At 31.9% G+C, this 5,571-nt stretch overlaps 1 long non-coding RNA gene across 1 annotated transcript; it reads left to right on the top strand.

Moving 5' to 3' along the window:
• The first annotated feature begins 1,788 nt into the window (after positions 1-1,788).
• LOC128996407 (uncharacterized) lies at positions 1,789-4,983 on the top strand. Its single transcript, XR_008491045.1, has 3 exons — positions 1,789-1,846; positions 3,402-3,480; positions 4,933-4,983. It is a non-coding gene; the product is annotated as an uncharacterized LOC128996407 (long non-coding RNA).
• Positions 4,984-5,571: the final 588 nt, after the last annotated feature.

The following is a 5,571-nucleotide window of genomic DNA, read 5'->3' as shown; positions in this document are numbered from 1 at the left end:
GATTGACTAACAAGATTTACTAAACCGTTTCCATTTTGTCAATACATCACGTCAATATTGTTATACTCCATCAGTATGCTACTTGTGTCACTTATCCCTTGACAATACATCACTTTAACATTATGTGGGATATTACTTTCAAGGCTTGACTATTGCTTTCTTGATTTACATAGTTTCTTTACATACTTCTGTTGATAAATACTAAATATTTAAACATTTTAGGATGAGTGCACCAGGAAATGGTAGTTGAAGATTGAGTTTCCATTTGTCACGTAAATTGAAAAAAGGCTATACTGGTTTGGAATACCTTAATTTTATTTCTCGTTATCCTCTGTACTTCTTTAGGATAAAACTTAGTGTGTTATGTCCAAACAGAGTGTTAAAAATAGAATTTATTGCAAATAAATCATTGCACCATTGGATGACCGCGATTATACTGGGTGTCTTGGAACTATATGAACAAACTTTGTCACGTTATTCATCATGTCAAAAGAAAAAAACATTCATATTACATGTGTCCAAACCTCATTCCGTTTTCGGTCCATCTGTCTGTGTAAGATTTTTTACAAAAAAAAAAACATTCATAACTCAAATGTTTGAGCTACAGCGTTGAAATTCTGTAAAAACGTTTATCTTATTAACCACTATATATTATACAAAATGTGAATAACAACTTTTAAACCGTTTAAAAATGGTATAAAATTACATGAAAACCCTCACATACCTATTTTCACCATTTAAACAAAGTTAAATGGATAAAACTACTTTTTACATTGTTTGAATGGTGAAAACTGAAGGTATGGCAAGAAAAAGATTAATTTCTCCGTTATTCTTTTTTAAAAACTAAACTTATACGATATTGTTGTAATAAACATAAAATTTAAAAAATTTTACATAACTTACAAATATTTCGTAAAATTAACGGCTATCATATATTTGTAAAAGCCGCCATTTTTAAACGGTTCAAGATAGATTAATTTGTATAAACATAGTGGTCAGTAAGATAACATTTTTTTACAAAATGTCAAAGCTATATCTTATTCAGTTAAATAGTTATGAATGTCTTTGTAAAAATCAAATACAGACAGATAGACCGGAAACGGGATGAGATAGGACACATGTTATGTTAAATTTCTTGTTTCTTTTGATATGCTGGATAACGTGCCAAAGTTTGTTCATATGGTTGCAAGACACCCTGTATAGAATTTTTAAATAATTGTACTAACTCCTCTCATTTCTTACCAAATAACCCGATTAAGGTTCTCATTTTTATTGAGGAAAAGAAAAGTTTGCTTGTTTGATGGTAGTTTTTTTATATCAAGTTTGAAAAATTTAGTTATTTTATCGCATACTAATAAAAAAAAACTTTTTCCTTTCCCACAGCAGCAAACAAACCTATGTAATCATGAAATCTAATGTTATTCAATTTGGGGATAAATATGTATTTGTATGAAAATATTTTATACAAAATCCAATTAGACTAATTATAATTCGCTTAGTCAGTAGATTTGCTGCAGCTACGGTATTTTTATTTACTTTTTGTTACTTTTATTAAATAAATAATAGGGAAAACTACAAATATTTTTCACATTTTCACTTTCAGTTAAAAAGTAGATAGTCAGCCAGTTGAAACCGACATGTGGCTTGCAAATGACAGAACAGTTGTTACTAGTACAGTTTGATTTAATAGGTTTGATTGATTGCTTCGAACAACCAATAGGAGCAGTACAAGTTTTCGTTTGCGCAAATTGTTAATGGCGTTCGACCTAATTTTTACTTCAAGTCTTGGATCCATCAAACACAAATGATTCGTTTGGTTCTAGTTTCTTCTTTCATTTTGATCTTGGTAAATATTGCAGCCATAGATTTAAGTTTACTATAGTTAAAGAAAGTGTGACATATGTTATTAAGATTCACAGATTTTCAGAATTAATTATTATTATGTTTGTTTAATTCAATGTTTTTGTTTAGTTCAATGCTAACATTATGAAATGATTAAATTGAGTCTTATACAGTTCTTGTTAACAATTGTATTTAATAGAAATAAAGATTTCTTGATTAGAAGATTAAAAATGAAAAACCTTCACAGTTAATGAAATAGCTTTGGATGCATTTTAAATCATTTTTTGTGTCAGTAATTTATAATTAATTTTAAGAAACTCCATAATCGTATAGTATTTTATACGGATTTGAATAGATTATAGCTTAACTTACCTTATATCCTTGGTCACAGGAAACCTAAGCAGATTTTTAGCCTCGCAAACGGCAAACCTTCGTTATTATTATATTCTCTGCTACTTCATATGTTGTTCAGAGTGTTTAAATATCGTTCAGCAAACTTATGTTTGGCCTTGGCCTGCCAAGTGGTTGGTCTCCTGCCTTCTGGAGTATGTCTGTCCACATGTGGAAGTAGTATCCTGCCTCTATACCATTTCCTACCCATTTCAGCCTTCTAGTTTAAGTCTGAGCTAATAAATCTGGGTGGTGGTATAGATATCCATTCTTTATTTTCTGATGTACCAACCTTCTTTATCTTTTACCAGACAACATTTTTTCAAGACCCGTATTTTTCTTGATTCTTTTTTTATCATCAAATTCTACTCCAAAGCCTTGATTATTTGTTAGTGCTCAAATTTATGTTGAATGCAGAAGTACTGAGGAAGTTATATTATTGGATGGTAAAATTTATTTATCCTTATAGTGATTTTGACTGTAGCAAGGACCAGTAGGTTACTGAAGCAAAATGTAATTATATTTTAAATTAAATTTGTCTTATTTACATTTACTGTGGTGTATGTAATTATTACACCGAGCTAGTTTACTCATAATCAAGCTCAAACTCAAAACTCTACATTGTAAGTTTTTCTGATCTATTTATTTATTCTGGTCTTCTAACCTTCATCTATTTTTATTTCGGTTGTTTATTTGTCTGACCTTGTGTTAGGTTCTTTTATCAGACCTTTCATTTTGTTCCTAGCAAAAATCGCCACATCGTCCTCAAACTCAAGAAAACTTTTTTCTCAGTCATTCTAAATGCGTGCTGTTTTTTTTTTTTATTGTTTTTATTATGGAAAAATATTTTAGATGGACATTAAAACAAAGTAAATAGGGTAGCTTGCACAAACGTGTTGTTTTCTTATTTGTTTTATATTGAATTTTTACTTATGGCATATTATAAGCGTCAGGGGTGCTTTATCTTGAGAAAGAGAGTAGCCACCCCCTGGATAAAATATATAAACAATACTTGAATAATGCCAAATACGTATAAAACTGCACACGTGATGCGCCTCTATTACAGACATGATTTAAAGTAAATATACAATGAGTACTACAGTTGTGCAGTACCCGTACATAAACATTTTATATACCTGATACTCTTAAATACTCTTAAAACTTTTCAGGGTGTCTTCGAAGCCAAAGGTGAACCGAATGACCTTTCACTCAAGAATGACGAGACAAGTACTCCATCTCGATCACTTGGTAAGTAACTATTGTAGACATAACTCTACTTTACAAAATGTTTGAGCAAATGATTTCCCAATTACGAGTTTTCATCACCGCGACCGTAACATAGCGCAGGATCATCAGGCTCTTACGGTAAATAACACCAATGGTAGTCAAACCCCTAAAAAACCCTACTAACACGACTTTTCCCTTACGATTCTAGAAATAAAAACTGCTCAAAACCATTAAGGAAAGTACATAAATCTACAAAATATACAAATAGATTAGTATAAATTGATTGAATACCATCATAAACGAAATAGTATATTTCATCACTAGGGCGTAAAGTCACTCTTTTCTTCTAATTTTTTAAAGACACTTTTTGCCCGTGCGATGATTAATTAACTAGAACTAAGCTAGAAAACGAAAATACATTTCTTGAAAGATAACCTCTCAAAATGACTACCAGCTTGTGTTTAATTCTGCTAATGTAAATAAGCAGCTGTTTAGTAATTGAATCAATCATTTCGTCTATTACAATTGTGTTACTGTACATTATACCATCGATATGACGAACTTTTGAAAAGGGAGGGAGTAAACATACTAGTATTGATCCGCAAAGTATGCATAAAAAACTGCTGTTATAACAGCAGTACGACGAAAAAAATTACTATACAATCCCTTATGTGCGCAATAGCCCGCTTTAATCACGTGCCCGCAAATGTAACATGCAATTCTTATAAAGAAAAAAGAAAACAGGCTTAGTAGACTTGTGTTATAGATATATATGTTGTTCAAATTTGGCAAATTAATTTATTTCGTCCTATATACATAATACTATTGCTGTCATATAAACATTTGGTAAAAAAACCCTCCTTACCTTCCCTTTAGCAGCATACCTTAGCACTCATTAAATACAATGATACTTAAATAGGGAACAAATATGTCTTGTCATAGATAAAAAATACTCCCTTAGTAGATTCCTCATCATTATAGATCAGCTGAATCAAATTTTATTGTTAGTTCTGTCCGGTACACTGTAGTTGTCGTGCTTTGTTTACAATTTGTGACTTGTTTTTTTTAGTAATTTAAAAATCTCGATTAGTCAAATGAAACGGTGTAATCATAAACAACAACTTGTCCCCTAGTCCTTGTCCTACAGCCAAAGAGTAAAGCACAAATCATGAAGTGAACCCTAAAATATTAGAAACAAACTTCGTTGACACTAGTGATCGGTGTCACCGGACATGAACTAGACACAAAAACGAGCTTCAAAATTTAGAATAGAATGAGGAGTCTACTCGTGTTGGTTAGTCAATGGTCTTCTTTGTGGAAATATTTTAGTAAAATTCCATTTAGACTAATTGAATTTCACTTAGTATGCAGGTTTGCTGTGGGGCTATTTTAAAATCATATAGGTGGCGCTTGAATTAATCACTGGAAAGGATATTGATGACAACTAATCGTTATTGTGTATTGTGGTTTCAGAAGAGAAATGGGCAGAGGCAGCTTCTTATGTGAGAGTCGTAGAAGAGAAAGAGCGAGAGAAACAATGGAGACCGCGCGAATGGAGACAAATGCAATATGACACCAAGACCTTATCGTGGTTGAGGACACGGGTGAGGCACCCATTCCGAAAAGGAAGGAACTGAAAAGTGCCTTTTAAAGTGACCAACTGAATGAAATTGTATTTAACCAATGAAACGTGATTATTATTTCAGTCCCTGTCCCCATTGCAAAATGCACATCCGTATATAGGGTCGCCAGGTGTAACGGTTAGAGCAAAAATTTGTTAACCCTTCAATTGCTTTTCCAACCAACGTGATGTATGTTTAATGGTGCAGTTGTTGAGCCAACTGGAACTGTTGAAGTCTTATCACCTAAAATATGTACTTTCTTCATATCTACCTCTATATTACAAATCCCATGCATAGCTTGAAATAAATATGCTCGTTTGACTGTATTTGAGATGCAATAGGGCAAAAGGGACACAAGATACTAAACGTGTAAACAATTTCAAACAGGAAATTTAAAGAAAGATAGATTTACTGTTAAAAGAGTTACAAAACAAAGCTATAACTTCAAATCAAAGCGACATCAATCTTGGAACAAACAAAAAGGGGAGTT

Source organism: Macrosteles quadrilineatus, unplaced genomic scaffold (assembly GCF_028750875.1).
Source record: "Macrosteles quadrilineatus isolate MER2022 unplaced genomic scaffold, UCM_ALF_1.0 Scaffold_6__1_contigs__length_79288215, whole genome shotgun sequence".
Taxonomy (NCBI): Eukaryota; Metazoa; Arthropoda; class Insecta; order Hemiptera; family Cicadellidae; genus Macrosteles; species Macrosteles quadrilineatus.
Note: the sequence above shows the minus strand (reverse complement) of the source record. Positions and strands in the feature narration are given on the sequence as shown.